The sequence below is a fragment of the Tinamus guttatus genome, unplaced genomic scaffold (assembly GCF_059628265.1).
Source record: "Tinamus guttatus ecotype Peru unplaced genomic scaffold, ASM5962826v1 Tinamus_guttatus_pri_ptg000389l, whole genome shotgun sequence".
In the NCBI taxonomy this organism is placed as follows: Eukaryota; Metazoa; Chordata; class Aves; order Tinamiformes; family Tinamidae; genus Tinamus; species Tinamus guttatus.
The window spans coordinates 605243-622453 of record NW_028288923.1 but is presented as its reverse complement, the minus strand read 5'-3'; positions in this window follow the sequence as shown (position 1 = coordinate 622453).

The window sequence follows — 17211 nt, the reverse complement described above, 5'->3', positions numbered from 1 at the left end:
TGACCACTGCAGCCACTGCGGGGGATTTGATCTCCATGTTCTCGAGAATACAGTTTTTAACTTCCACAACAGTTTCGCTTGTCCCAAAATAGTTAGCAAGCATTTTGGACCAATACTGGTCCAAATTGGACCAATATAAACCAAAGCCTCAGATCAGAAAAGCAGAGGCTTGACTAGTTAACCAGTGGGAGAAAGAGTCATTCATCAAGGCTGTAAAGAAGTGGAATGAAGGGTTTGAACAAATCAATTATGATTAATTCAGCATGAAATTTTAGAGGAAAAAAAATACTCTTATAAAACAATTTCCTGGGATCACTGCCACCTTCCAAGTTTCCAGCCAGACAGTTATGTGGCCAGACAGTTCTGTTTAAAAATATTTTGTTCAGAATTCAGACATCTGCTTACCATGCATTTATTTTGCAGTTTTTGTGCTGGAAAGACTGGAGGGGAAGGGGTCTGCTGCTTAAAATTCTAAGCTGCTGCTGCCTTCTTTACTTTTTTTTTTTTTTAAACTAATTTAACTGAGAAAGATCTTTAATAATTTGCTAGTCTCACTGAAATTCCAAATAAAGTATGTTCTTAAGTATTTAATGGAATGACAGGAAAAGTCTACTATTACTACTACTATTTGCTTTATTTTTTTCCTGTGGACTTTTACTGAACTCAGACAGATCATTGCTTTAAAAAAAAAAAAAAAAAAAAGAGAAACTTTGATAATTTAATTAAGGAACTGAAAGCAAGCAATAAAGCAGAGCGAAATACCATCCAAAAAACATAACTTTTTTTTTTTCCATTGCAGGCACACTCCAAAGCAAAAGGACACATGGGCAAAGGGTGGCGATCATTTATGGCACCGCTGCATTCTGGGGAGAAGCCTTTTAGACTCCTCGAGTTCAGCGAGACGGGAGGTTCGAAGGGCAGAAGGTTGCTTCAATTGATCTCTAGCTCCAAACACAGGAAAGAGGAATGTACTGGAGAAAGGAAGAAGTCAAAACAAACCTGAATCAGAGGGATTTATATGCTGGTAGCAACCCGTGCTGCCATAAAGCCTTGCTGAGTAAGGGTATTAATATAAATGCATATTGCTCTGTTGAGGGGAAAACATACTGCTCTATTAAAAGCTAAAAACTCCATAGTGTTTATGTTCTGCTGCTCCCATGAATGATGCTTTGTAGCATTGATTCTGTCAACACAGCTCCTAATCCTGACATTTTCTGACATTTTCCATTTTGTAAAATAAAAAGAGTTTAAATTTTTTAGCTTTGACCTTGATGTTATGAACTGATAGATCACAGTAAGGAAATGGTGATAGTATAGATTATGTTTGTACCAATCTCTCCTTTTGGTGCTATCAAAGCTGCAGATTAAATTATAGCTTTATCAGAAATGCCTGGAAATGGATATTCTTTACTATAGTAAAAAAAAAAAAAAAAAAAAAAAACACACATATAAATGTTTCATCTCACATGGGGACAAAAGACCAAATGGGAAGTGCTTTGGAAAATTTTTCCAGAAGAAAATCCATGTTTTGGGTTTTTTTGTTTTTCAGCTTGCCCAATTCATCTACAATCTACATGAATATTCAGTTTCAGATCCAGAGAGTTTTCTCTGTTCTTATGAATAAAACAAGTTGCAAATAAGTTTTCCTCTGGATAGGCAAGATCTTGGTACTTTTCATGCTTAGAATTTGTTTCCTACTGCAGCAAAGCCAAGACTCCCATTAGCTTTGATGTCCTAAATCAGGATTCAGTGTGGCCACCTGACACATCTCCATAGTGCATGTGCAAACAATACATTTCACCAAAAATTAATAACCGAGATAGGAAGAATTTGGTATAAAATGTTGAAGTATTACAATGCATCCAGTTCTAAGAAGTGACTACTCACTGCAGTTTGTGGGTAAGTCAACCCTCATGATAGTCCAAAGGCAGAAACAAAGCAGTTTCCTTGCCCTCCTTTAATCCCATTCTCACTAGTAAAAGCACATTATAAAAAGAGCAAGTAGATACAAAAACATTAAATGAAATGTGCCAGATGTTATACTGTCACTCTAGCTTTTGCCTTCTATTAGTTAAAATACAGGTTACTACTTGTATTTTAGACTTGTGATCAGATCAACATGGCAGGTAGCATCATTTCATATAATCCAAAATGGAAAATTTCAATAATAAAAGGCCTAAAGATTCAGACTAGGAAACAAACTCCTCTGTTTATAATATTGTTTTTTGATCATATTACTACTCCCTCTCCTCTTGTTCTGTCTCTCCTCCTTCTTTTTGCTTGCAATATAAATTCAGAAGGGTTTATCTACCAAACTCTAAGCATCTGTCATTGTTAATGTACATCATATGGCTCTCGCCCATCAGACAGACTGAGGAGGGCCCTCATGTCCAGCACACTGATAAAGCCAACAGGCAGCCAGCCTGACTCGAGTGATCAGTATTAACAGATGAGGAAGCTGGTCTCTGTACAGGGGAGGAGCCTTTAGAAACAGCATGAAAAGCAGCCAGTATCTGACAGCATGGTTAATTCTTACAGGGCACTAGCAAACTACGGCAGTGGCTAGTAAAGAAACATCCTCCTATGGGATCTGTACCACACCTGGTAGCCTACCTGACACAGAAACCCGTAATGAGCCACACTCCATCAGAGTTACCTCAGAAAGGTACTGCAGGGCCATCCTGAGAGCCATATTTTTTCCGTAATACAGAATTCCTGAATCACTCTTGCCAAGGGGCCAGGGCTGCTGGTGGGCTGCTGCAGGATGGAAAAGGGGAATACTGAATGAAAGTAGAATTGGATGACTGGGTATACAAAGGAGAAAGAAATGAGCTGATCAACTAGCAAGGTGAAAGAAACAGGAGGTGCTATAGGCTAAAGAACATGAAAGAGCCGAAGAAACGGGAGACTAGTGGAGAAGGAAAGTGAGTAAGGATGGAACTGGGCATGAACACATTTAAATAGGCATGAACACAGCTGAAAATGTTTAAAGACTCTTACTGTCATTTTAGCCCTCTCAGGTAGTACTGTGAGTTACTCCCATATGAATAGCTAATTTGAAGCATTAGATCTTGGCTTGACAACATAGACCTTCTTTCTTTAGTTCTTTGTACAACTTTGTCTCTTTCAAATCATTTTAGACAGGTAGATGTTTGCAGAGCCTCCAAGAGCAAACAAAATCATTCAGGCCTTCCCCAGCTTAGGCCAGGCACCCTCTCTCAGGTGCCGTCACCTCCCCGCCCCAGGAAGGTAGGTTAGGGGAGCAGCCTTTGGCCACAGCACGGTCGTTGGAGCACAGGTCTCCACCCACATACTGGGTAGCTGCCACGGCCTTCAAAAATGAACATAATCTTCTGACAAATAATCATGGCAAGGATCTTACCATCATTTGTCCATTCTCCCTCCTCTTCAAACAAGCCCAAGGACGAGTTTCCACAAGGTGGATAGTGCTGGCTTGAGTTGCAAATCTTCAGCATGATCCATACTTGCAGCTTTCACTTAAATCTACTGCTTTATCTTCCAAAGAAGAACAAATGCTTTAAATAAATCTTCTTGCGAAGCTGTGTTAGCACTTCATTTTCTCTAAACTGAGCAAAGAATCTATCCTGCTGTAACAGACATCTGGGAGAGATGGGAGTAAGAGCATTGGTCATGAAGTTTTCAGACTGCTCCAGAAAAGCTTGCAGCCAATGTTTTGGGTTAGTAGTTTAAACTAAATTTAGGATAAAGATTTTTTTTTTCCATGTTGCACACTAGCCTCTCTGTGTCTCTGCCAAATCTTACTGAAGTCAAAGGTAAGGAGCTGGGATGGATCTTGCACCTTTCAACAAAAGCTGCTTTCTCTCGCTTTACAACCTCATATTTCTTTCTGGTTGCTTGATGGAAACCAGCAAGTGAAATCAAGATGAGAAATCAATACAGGTATGTCTGCCTTTATTTTCTGAAGCAGCTTGGCTAGCCAAATCCATTCTTTAGATTGTTCATATTCTGTTTATAAAAACATAGTATCCAGTATAATAAAAATATATTCTAGATAAGTAATCCAGTGTCCCCAAAGGAAGAAAGAATTGCATGACTACATCGTGAACATGCAGACAAGAACTGCACTGCACTGTAAACAGCCATGTCAGTAGGGAAAGGCTGTTTGCTTATTTTTATTTTCCCACTAAAATTGCAACTGTCATGTAAACTCTTTAGTAAGAAGATCAGAGTTAGTCACTAAAGTGCTAGTCAAAAATGCCAGGCACCGCAGAAATCAGAATTCTAATCTAATTTTTGAAAAGAATGAAACCTTAACTTAGCTCTCAAGCTATTTAAATGTGGAAAAAATTAGCTGAATGAATGAAAGAAAATAACACAGCTGGTGACTATTTAAAAAGGAAGAGCTGGAGTGACTTTTTGTAAGTTCAAACAGGGATGTTCAGAAATAAGTTCTTATAAACTATGCAAAATCAGATGTTGTACAAATATACAATTGTATATCTATTTATCTCTCCAGAGAAAGTCTTTGACAATAATTAATCATAATGAAGATTTCTCTGAGTAAACTCAGAAAGAGACTGCAAATGTTTGGTTAAGTTCATATATATATATATATATATATATTTATACACACACATTTGAAAGTTATTAAAGTTCTTCTAGAAGCATCTTTCTGTGCATTATTTATCTTCACTGAATTATTTTGTAGCATCTGGAAGGGCTAATTTAGGCAAAGAAAATTTCCAGCTAAAACCAACATCCAACTTTCTATAGTTTTTGGACCCTGGCGACATGATAGCTACTCAGGGAGCATACACAGCCTGCTCCACCCTCATGCTGCACTGACGTGCAGCAGCTGCCCAACATATGTCTCCAACTTCTTGAGTAGTTTATTTTGCAACTAGAACACTATAGACTATGAAGTTTTTCCATTCTGCAGGCAAAGACTCAAGTGGATCGGGACCAGCATATTAACCTGAGCTCCTTCACCTCCTGCACCCCTACAGCTCTACCTCCCTGAAGAAATGTATTCCTTTTTGTACAGAATCTGGCAGAAACAAAACATCTAATTTTAAAAAAGAGAAAATAAAGGGATATACTAAACTCATGAGCTGTACAGATGAAAAGCTCCAAGCCGTTCAGGCACTGATAAAACTGAAAGGCCGACTGATAGTTATTCATCTGTCCCTGCAGTCACACTAGTCGTCCTTTCTGCCAAGCATATGGATATTGCAATGCCTTTTGTTCTAACATTATGCATAATGGTTCTCTTTGCTTCATATTTTTGGAGCTTGTATAGCTTTGTTTATTTTGACCTTCTCTCCTGCAAACCAGTCCATTTCTTTTCATGGTAAACCAGTTGGGCATGCCTTGTTTTTTTGTTTGTTTTTGGCTAAAGAAACATCTCTTAAAATTTGATTGGCTTGTGAAAGTATTTTTCCTTCCTGAATTTTCCACTTCCGTTTAGTGTGGCCAACAAATGCTGTAGTGGTAAATAACTGGGCTAACCCACTCAAGAGCAGACTGGAGAGGAGGAATGGAGGAGCAAGCCACCGAAGCGGCAGCCTCTGCCTGCCCTGGAGCTTTTGGCCCCTCGTGCAGGGATGAGCTCAGGACGTGCCTGTCAGCAGCCCCATACAAGGAGGACTGGAGTCTTTCCTTTACTGTCACTGGCAGCTCTAGAAGCCACTCATGTTCTTGTGTCCCCTTAATCAACCCTGAAACCAGCACTATCAGACAGTTACCATGAGGGTAACCCTGTCGGTTTAACCTTACAGGTTAAATTACCTCTGCCCTTATAGAGCAGCAGGAGCCTCCCCAAGCTGCATTGGATGCCCATCCAATCTTCTTTCCACCTTGTATGTCTGAAAGCATTTAATGTATGGCCACTTTTATTAAAACCTGTGCACATTTTGAATTCCACTCTGAATGCATTTATCCTTGCCTGTGTTTTTTAAACCTATTCCACAGGTAGAATTTTCCAAGATGTCACAGCTTTAAAAGCCCAGACTCCTGTTTTAGAGTGTCTTTCCTACAGTACTGAGCCTAATCATTTCCAATAGCACTGAACAACTTAATAGGCTGCAAAAACTTGATAAGACAATGTAATTGTCAGCTTTTATGTATATTCTTAAAATAGCTACATTCCTCATAGAGGTTGTACAGGATATAAGTGTTAGCAGAAACAATTAAATAACTGAAACAATAGCACTAGATTAAAGAATTAGTGCATGCAAAACCTATAAAACTTTCCAGAGAAAAATTCTTTATTCTTTGTCTTGCATAAGCAATAATTGCAGATACCAGAACAAAGTACTCAAAACCTGATAATCTGGCTCACTGTAAATGGTGAGTGGTGAAGACAGTACTTACCAGTGTGCTACAGGAAAAACAGGTTTAAAGATTCTCATACCAGTTCAGCTACTGAAATGAATGAACTTTATCTTAAACATTTTAGGTATTCAAGCCAATAGAAAAACATATTTATTTGTTCCACATCTTTAACATTTAATCAGAAGGCAAAACCTTTCCCATAAGTCATTCCCACTGTTGACATCTCACAGAAGACACGACTCCTCCTGGGTGCTGTAAAGACCCGGCCTTCTAGATCCAGTGCAGATCTGTCTGCAGCGCACTGGGCAAAACACAGTATTTCAAGTACACCAGATGTAGCCTCAAAGCAAATGCGTGGTAGCACTTTCGCATAAGACTTTACACTACTATTGCTATCTGAATGACCTGTAGGGCCCACCGGCCTAGACTTTTTGGCAGATGCTCTGTTTCTCATCCAAAACCAAAAAATCAGCTCTCTTACACAGAGATATACCTGTGAAAACACATACAGGATTCAAAAAGAATGTTATTCCTCTTAGCTTAATTTCTATCAATAAAGACATTTTCTTCTGTGTATCTCTTGATAACATTTTAACTTATGCTTTTGACAGTGCTGCGAGGAAAACACACAAGGTAACCACTCTATTATTCTGTTATGCAACATATTAAAAAGATAGGAATATTTTTCAGGATCAAATAAGGGTAAAATTACATCCATTTCTAAAAAAGTGATTTGGAAGATGCTACATAAATCTCACATTCCAATCAATCTGCAAGTGAATCTGCTACCAAAGTCAGACAGGTATCTGATCAACTCAACGGAATTTGTTCTATAAACTCAAGCTATAAGTATTATAACCTTACTTGAAGAAATGGCATGCTTCATACTTACATGCAAGGTAATAAGGATGAAATCCGATCAAGGTATTTCTTTGTTTAATGAAAGGAATCAGTCCATTGAGTGTTTAACTGAACAGCAACATTCTACTGAACTGCGAAATCTCTGAAATAATGACGCTAAGAGCTCCACATGACAGAAAATTTCTAGATTACATGACTAGGGGAATCCTGAACACCTTCTCAGGTATTCAGATTTCATGTAATAAAACTGAATAAGGAATCTGAATAAGAAAAAAATGACCAAACTAGGAAGAGATTTCCTACCAGTATTCCTGCACATTTCCTGCAATACAAATTTATGCTCTTGGGATAATCAGCATGAAGCCTTACACACGTAACAGCAGCAAAGACAAAGCAGAATGATCTAACTCATAGTTCTATCCCTGCTCTCCTGAAAATCCAAGTCAAGCTTAAGTTTTCTAGAGTATTTGATAATCAGATCCTTCATTAACTTATGCCTCTCACTGCTACATTACAGAAATCAATAGGGTAACCTGATGCATTAAGAATGGTTAGGTTGTATTTCAGGCACGTCTCGAGTTTGCAAACCAACTGCTTCTTAAAACAGGTCTGTAGATGGTGTAACATAACTGCAGCCAGAGGTAGGACTCAGCCCTACTCAAGCTGGATTTTACTACCAAGGTATTGATGAAATCTATTGAAAAGCATCATGAAAACCAGCAGCTCAGCTGCCTGTCACATCCAAACCCCAAACGGGTTTTCCAGTCCATGCTAAGTGATCCAGCAGTTACTATGGTGCTGAATCCCAAGCAGTCAATTTAAAGATGTCTCGGGCTGTTTTAGTTAAGCTAAGTCCCTCCTGTACCTGTGACACAAGGAGGGGCAGCGCGACACGAAGGCGCCGCCAGAGCTTTCCCTGGGACGGCAGCTCCGCTCCCGGGCGGGAGGAGCCGGCCGAACGCAGCCCCACGGATGATGCCCGAGGGCGGCTGGCTCCCCTGGCACCACGGCCGGAGCCGCCGCTCGCCCCTTGCCGCAGAGGCAACATCCTCATCACCAGCTCCTGCCTAATGCAAAGCCACAACCCTGGGGGCTGTTTTCCTCCTCTTGGCCCTCAGTGTAGATGCGCTTCGTGGTGGCAAAGCAAGTGCTCACTCAGCACCTCCACCCCTCAGCCTTAGCTGGGAGCAGTGCAAAACACTGCATATGTGAGGAGGCAGAGGCAGAACAAGCAAAAGAAGGTAAAAAGGGTATGTGGATAGAGTTTAGGGTAAAAGTGGATGCTATTCTTTCCCAGCAAGAATAAGGACACATTATACTAGATTAAATATATATGCTAAAACATACATCTCCTTTGGGAACTAAATCTCAGAGAGCTCCGGCACAATAACAGGAAACACTCACTCACTCCAGGGCATAGTTTTGCCTTAGTTAAGAACCTGATGAGAATAATGTTTTGTCAAATGATGTCAATTCCTTGGCTCAGTGTATATTGGTAATTGGGTGAAGAGGGTATTTTAGGGAAACATCACATCCGCTCAATACCAGGAAGTTCTGGAAGCTCTCAGAGAGACCAAAGGGAGCACAAGCCCCTGCTGTGCTTTTCCTGAAAACTTGTAATCCGCCACATGGAAAAAGGAGACAGACAGAGGGAGGGGAGGTGTTGAGTCCTCGCGTGGGTAGTTGTGTTGCTGACATTTAGCAACAGTAGGCTGACTTGCGTTGCTGAAAGAGAGCCAGAAAGCCTCAAAAGAAAGTTTGCAATATCTAAGAAATATGGCAAAGAGGAAAAAAGACTAAAACACTAGACAGAGCATCACAGCAACTGCTATTTAAATGACCACACATAGAGCACGAAGCAAGATACCTATGGGAAATTCCTCCATAATTTCCATGTGATGACTGCATGTTCCACTCTAGAGTGCTTTTGTTGAGGTCTGAAGACCAGATCCTCAGCTGCTGTGCTGACCTGGTGCTAACCGAACCTGGCTTGATTTACACCAGTCAAGAATGTGGCTTTAGTACACTGGATTTAGAGATAAGTTACGGACGTCCCATTGTGAGAAATAAGTCAGCTTAAAAGAGTTAAAATTAATAAATAAATCCAATTTCAGAACAGTTCCTGATTTCTGAAGAGTATTACAACATAGCTACACTGATTATGATTGCAAGTAATGATAACATATGTCAGCAAACACAACAGACACGTCTGAGAGTGCAGAACAGGAATTCCGTAATTTAGGTCCCACTGTTCTATCCTGAGACTGCCTGCTCACATCTAAACAGGTGCTCTGGGAAACAATGATATATAAAAGGCCTGTCAGCCTATGAATATCAGATATCAAATGATGCTACATGCTTCAGGAACAATTTTTAAGTTCCAGTCCTGGAATTTCTACTGTCAGTCTGGTGAGCCATGCTAACTAAAACTAACCGCTTTGCTGTCCAGCGCTTATAATGCAACTTTGCAGGTATTTTTACCTGTAAAAACCAACTACCCTAGGCATAATTTACAGAGGTTACTAGTTTGGAGTTTAGCCTACATGACTGGGTATCCAAGTACTTGGTCCTGGTATGTGAAAAGTAGTTTCTGTAAAATATTAAAGAGCACCTGAACTGGAAAAGATCTTATAAAATCAGAGATGTTGAAAGCCACATCACCTTCGGTTGAAAGGGTGCTGCTAGAGAAAAGCTGGATGAGTAAGAAAGCCTTTTTTTTTTTTTTTTTTTTTCATATTCTGATGGTGAGAAAACACATACACATCCAGATATCACAAACATGAAGTTCCACTGAATAAAAAGAGAGAGCAAGAGAGAGAGAGAGAAAAAAAAAGTGAGAGAAAAATCTTTGAATATTTTTTTTTTTATTGAAAGGCATCCATAGATTTTCACAACATGCAGTTCCATTGCCTATGCTTTTTTTTTTTCTCCCCCATCCTGGAACTATATTTTGGGATATTTCCTGTTGAATAGGGCAAGAATTCTGCGTTAAATATTCTCACCATAAAGGTACAAGGCATAAAGGCACAACAGTTCTAGCAGGGAGCCTGCAGCAGAACATCTCTTATCTGCAAAAGAGAATATCATTATGGGCTCCAGTAAGAAAGAAGTAGACGGAAGGATGTTGAAGAACGAACAGAAAACGACTGCAAGATGATAAATTTTTTACACAGATCCCATCTAGAAGCACAAAAATCCTTTTTAAAGTCACATTCTTTTAAACCATTGAATTCAGAATAGAAACAAAGAGGTGCTGATAAATGATAGTCTAAAAACTACATGCAGCGCACTTAGCAAAATAAGGGAAGAGTGAGAAGTATAAATAGTATACAAAAGATGCTAAGATCAACAAATAGAAAAAGTCATCTAAGCCATATTTATTGGCATTTGTTTTTCTTCCAAAAAAGTACAATTGCTCTTTTATCATAAGCACTTCGCGTTTAATCCAAGCTGTATCTTGGGAATTTGTTGTGCATGTGCCAACTTTCATAAAAGTGAGACACAGTTATTAAGCTTTTAAATAAAATATGCAAAAACTCTGAAAATGGTCGAGATCATTTCTGCATTTTAATTGAATGACTACTGGAAAAAAAGGTATTTTTATCAAATCACATCTTAATACAGCCTCTGGATTAAATACTAATTAATTTGCCACCAAAGTTTGCCGTTAATCAGGTGCATGTCAGCATACATTCTGAGTGACATTTAAATTATAAAGTATAGTGGGATTATCTCCACTCTTGCAAATTACCTCTTCATAAAAGTCAAAGTAAACATGATACGCACACCAGAGATATCATTAGTCTCCTGTTTACTCTCTGCATGGTTCTTTGGATTATAGGCCGTTTGAGTCTATAGATATAACACTTAGATCACATTAGGAAAAAGAGGTTCCAGGTTTTAAGACTGGCCTTTGAAAAGCCAACCTCTGGCAACCAACCTCATTGGGAATTGTCACAGTAGGTCTATGTGTAGCTCCCACTGTTTCTCCACAGTAGGGACTAAATGAAACCTCCAGTGCTCTCATCTTCGGTACCTTGGCCTTGACGCTGTTCTTAGCATAGAGCCTAAAATGCAGGAAGTGCCCGTCCTGGTGGGAAGCATGAGTAGAAGTTCACTTTCTATCTTCTCTTTGTATGAAAATGTTCCCTAAGCTAAACAGAACTGAAGAAAGATATAGAAAGTGAGAAAGATGGACAAATGGGTGAATGAAGCAATTAAATAATTATTGTATGATCTAAAGCAATATCACAGATAGTCCCTGTGATCTTGCATTAAAAAATAACAACTGATTCAAAAGAAGCAGCCAATCATTTTATGAAAAGATGAAGAATTGGGACAAAAAAAAATGAGAGAATTAGTTTCAGCCTTCATCATGTTTGAACAGTCTATTACTGTTTTTAAAAAATATAATTAAAGTGGCAGCCCATTTATGTAATGTAAACTGAGGTCTATGTTGTATAAGTGAGTTTGGAATAGACAGACTGATCCAGTGAGGTTCAGTGCATAACATACACATCACCACACATGACAGACAGATCCCATCAAGGCAGTGGAGCTCCACTAGTATTGCGTGATGCAGATGAAGGTCTTCAGAACAAAGTTCTGAATTGGTCACAGCACTAAAGAAATAAAATCATGAATTCAACTAAGATTCTTTCGGCCTAAAGTCTTATCTAAACTCTAAAGCAAATATACGGAAACATCTTGAGAAATGCTTCAAAGCCTTGCCTAATCCTGATTTTTTAGCACAATAATGAAGAAAATAATGACACAATATTTGTTCTAAAGTATGATTCCAGACTTAGAGTCACGCTTTCCAGTGAACTTCACCAGTTCTAAATCAGCAACTGACTTGAGGTATAGATTTGAGGCACAGCTAAGTGCAATCACAGGGGAAACAAAGAAATGTTTTAAAGATGGAAAAAATACTGCCTGAGCATCCACGCAAGAAAGATAGACATTTTTTATTTATCATTGCAGCTGATAATAACATGAAACTGAATTGAGATGGAGGAGTACAGAAATCCGGAAGCAAACACGCTGTACGCAGCGTCTTTTGCGCAGCCTTACCTAACCCTTACATAACCCACAGAGACCCAGCCACTCATGAAGAGGGTTCTTGGGTGCTAGACTCACCTTTTCCCTTTTCTTTTGGCTCCACCTTCATCATTCAGCAGAAAGAAGTAATTGTCCTTATGCATAGGTGGGAGAGTGAGATAGTTACCAAGGAGACGGGCTTAGTTTGACAGAGATTTGGAAACCCAAACCCAGCTGGAGATGGGAAATCTGAGTATCCTCCCCCAGAAAGCATTTGAAAACTAGATGCAATCTGGCAGCAATTAAAACCCAATTAACTCCTTCCTTTCTTCCCTTGTGAATCTACTTTTGATTTTACTTTTATCTACTTTTAAAATTTTCTCATTGGACTAGAGGATTCTAAGATAATAATAGGAAATATTCCTGAGAGTCAACATCTAAAAAGCACACAGATGCATCCTCCCAGAAGTTGTCCTAGAAGGACAACTCAGATGAGGGAAGTCCATGCTGCTCCCCTAGGTACACATGTGGGGCTGCCACTTAAATGGAACTCCATCAAGATAACCAAGAGCAGATTTTCTCCTAAGGCTGGAGCTCCATCCACAGTTCTGCAATACAGAAATGCCATTGCTTACTTGGAGCAGTGCTATATAAATGATTAAAGACAGCAGGATGGATCCTGAGCTGGTGTAAATCTATGGCGGTCCCTTTGATTTACTCCTAGCCAGAGGAGAGCTAATCTCATTTACACAAGCTAAGTATTTAAGACCATTAAGTTTGAAGAACTGGGTAGCAGAAAATGATAATGCACAGAGCATATTATCAGTAGAATGCAAATAAAACAACAAAACAAAGATGCCAAGGAACTGCTCAAAGTAACTCAGGGCAGAAAGCCCAAGACTAATGACTTTGAGCTAGACACAAGAACATTTACCACAGTGAGTAAAGATGCGTTTTAAAGGATGGATATACAAGAGAACTTTTTCCTTGAAGAAAGCACAAATAAGTAGCACCTCTGGACACTCTCCCTAGAAAACTAAGATTGAGTCTGAATTTTGACTTAACTCATTAGGTTATTGAGCTTTGCTCCATGTGAAAATTCATGACTAGCGTTTCACCTTTACAAAGGGACAGCAGAGAAAATCCAGTGCTCTCCAGTTATATGTAAAGATATACCAGAAAACTCAGGGAGGGTTTTCTGTCCAAAATTCTATCAATTTTTATCATAATTAGATATGTGGAAGAGAGTTAATGGAAGTCCTCAGAAAAGTCATTGTTGCAAATTAATAACCAGCAATTTTTAAGGCTTAATTTTTATCCATATATTACAGAAAAAAAAGGTAGTGTTATGAGAGAAAAAGGTAGCTGTAGCTTACGTGATAAGAGTTTGCAGCGAAACCTTCCATGCTGCATTCATGAATAGTCTTTCTAAAATCATCTTAAATGTCACAATTCTGCATTCCAGGTAGGAGTAGATTCCATTTATAAAAGCTTCTAAGCTGAAACCTGCATGAGAACAAACAACAAAATTGGTATCATGGCAATTCAAATTAAATTTAGATTATTTTAAGAGCTGCTACTGTCTCTAAAATAAACCCTGGCTGCAGCTTCTGGGATTTTGGTGATGTGCTACCGAGGCTGCCGCGCGGGGAGGTTATTGCTAGTAGCCTGCGTCGCTGCCGGGGCCGGTGGGTCAGGGCTCCCCTCCGAGGACTGGCTGCACCCAGAGCTCCACTCTGCTCACCATGAGGTGACAGCACCCCAATCTCTCCCTGCCGCAGGGTTCTAACACACTAAATACAAAGAATTTGCTTATCCTCTTATCCCTAATGAGCACTGGATCCCTCTGGATCTAGCAGCAAGCAAGGTTCTGGGGTATCTGTGAACTACTAGAATAGGTACCATGGAGCTGACCTGTTGTAGGAGCAGAAAATTTTTCCCCTAGAGAAATGAGGACAGCATCAAGTATCAATTTTCAATGATGCACAGTTTAACCTATCTAGATAATGACCTGGAGGATGTTTTTTTTTGTATCACTATGGGCTTTAGGGAAGGCTAAATTCCCTAGCTCTGACTAAACGCCAATCTCATACCCAGTTATCTTAGATAGATAATTCTTCTCTTTAGGAGCATGAGACTTGGAAAGAATATTAATCAGCTTATTAATTGAATATTGCTTGATTCTGTGGCTGCTTAAAAAAAAATCTAGGATATGAATGCAAAACCAGTCATTCCTTGTGAAGACTTTACACATGGATTCACGCACCAGTACGAGTACTTCAGTTGCTTGTCCTCCAATATAATTAGAATTATAAATGCTGTTCTGTGAGAATAATTTTACTTGATACATTCTAATAGATCTTTCATTTAAATCTGTAACATGTTATATATAACTTTATATTAAATATTTGTAACATATATATTATGCATATATAACATGTTCATGAATTAAAATTCAAGGCTTCTCCTTATATATTAGAGTTAATAAGAAGATACTATTCTTCAAGCAAGCAATGAGTTATCAGTGTCAAAACAGAATGCTATATTGGAAATCTAAGAGAGGGATAAATCTCATACTGGATTAAGTATTCAAAATATACATTAGGTTGAAACTGCTATAAGAGCTATATTACTAGGTATTTGGTATAAATACCTTGTATTTTTCCATGATTTCTTCCCTGGTGTTCGGGAGGATGGTCTGAGTAGCCATTTCACAGCACTAGTTAAAAGCCTGATGAATCCAGGCATCAGCTGCAGAGACCCGGGGCCTGGTGAACTCGAGGTGTGGAGCCCGGAGCGCAGGCCGTGGGCTGGGGAAGGGGCCGCAGGAGGAGGGGACACGGGCAGCCACCCTGGGGCACGCCAGGGCAAAGCCTTGCGCTCGCTTTCTGCTATGTCATCAAGTGATTAATTATTGACTTCCTAAGGTTTCTACATCTGCCAGGTGACAATGATGGTATTTCATCTTTTGTCTCTTTAAATGCTTGCAGACAAAATTGCTTGGATCTGGTTAGAAGAGACTATTTCTATAAATCACCTATTTAAGTTGTAGAGTGTAATATATTTTTTCCGGTTTTAAGGTTGTTCTGATTTTGTTTTCTTGCCTTAATATCTGATTTTCCTTCCTTGCCAGTTGCATTTATTATTCTGAGTCATATAGATAAAGATTTTTTTCACATTTCTATAAAGCTATCCATATAAATTCTGATATAATTGATACAGACTGACCTGCTTTTTTTTTTTTTTTTTTGCTTATTTTTCATTTGTTCTAAGAAGTGGTTTATTCTTTTCTAGTCAAATTTTGCATTTTATCTACTCACTTTACTAACAGGAAGAGAATTTTAAAAGGGTTGAGTCTCAACAACTGAAAGGGAGGACTGGAAAAAAATCCACATTTTAAAATATTTTTAAAAGAAAAAAAAAAAAAGGCCTTTCTCTAGAAACAGATGTAACTTCAATAGATGGAAATCAGCTTCCACATACAGTCCATTAACCAGGTCACACAGAAGTAACACACTTGGCCCTGCTCCTAAGTGCCAGGGACATCACTTAACTATTCCTGCTTCCATGAGACCATCACAGAGAGATCGTTGGTGGACAGTCCCTTCCCTCACAGATATTTTTGACTTAACTGAAAAGTTGCAAAGATTTTGGTTTCTGATTGACCCAAAACACTTTCCCCTCTTAATATCCAGGGCAGCAATTTCATTTTATCTCAAACTAATGAGCAGTTCACTCTCCTTATTTAGCCGTGTTTTCTGACAAGAGTATAATTTGAAGCTGAAACCTGAGCCATAATTGGCAACGTCAATTGTAAATTTTCTTGTTTTTCCCTAAGTCAACTAGTTAATACTATTTACAGTAATGTCATTGTCTGACATTGGTATACAGTAACATAACACCTTGTCATGTAGTTTGTCATGTGGTGACACAGTCTAAATTAAAATTGAGCAGATAGTCCCTTCCCATACCAAGGTTCACTGCCATTAATCAGCTACGTATCGTTCCAGAAACTTAATTGTTTTAAAACAGTGATGTTAATTCAGATATTTACATGTGGAGGTTGCCAGCTGGCAAGCACTAGATGAGAAACGACACTGACCTTCAAGCATGTGTATCTGCCATCCGCTCATGTCCATAGGCTGCATTTTTGATTGTAGATTCTTCTTCTTGGACTGGGAGGATCTCTGTGGCTGCAATGCATAGGTCTTTAATAATGCCTCGGTTGCTCCTTCTGATATATATATTTTTAAGAGAAGTAGATAGAAGATGCCTTGGCATGGAAGTCTTCCTTTTTAAAAATTCACAGCGTCCAGAAATGACAACTTTAATCTAAAAAAACCCCGAACAAGCCATGAGAGTTGATCTGGTTCAGACACCATTATTAAAAGGTCAAAGATCCTCTTCATATTTCAAGATGGTTCTGACTTCACATTACAAAACAGGGCTTCTATGTTGCTTCCCAAATCTAGACAAAGATGTTCTTATCCTTGTCTCAAAAGGCTCCAGCAGAGCTTCTTTCCTTGGCAAATCTCACATGCTTCTGGGCACAGATTCTCCACTCAAAGAAATGGGCCAATACTGACCTAAACAACAAGACTTATGTTTGTAAACTTTATCATTGACAAAAAGGTTTGAACTAGAGAAAGAATCACATCACAACATGGATAGATATCGGCCACTAAAAGTTTCCAAAACCAGAAGCTCTGGGGTACAGACTTACCAAGAAGCCAAAAAGCCCACATTTTTTACTTGAGATTTAACTAGCATCCTAATGTAAGAAAACTACCTTCCTCAGATCAGGCAAAATCCAGAGGGACTACCCTATCAGTGTAAGTTCAATAAATCCTGGCAAGACCTTTACTTAAATGAACAGGGAGAATTCATTTTTTTTTAAGTTAGCAGTAAGCCTACTATTGCAGTATTTAATGGGACTTAAACTGTACACAGGTAGTGGCTTCTAGAATTTTCCTCCCTTCTGGAGCTGGTAATTAG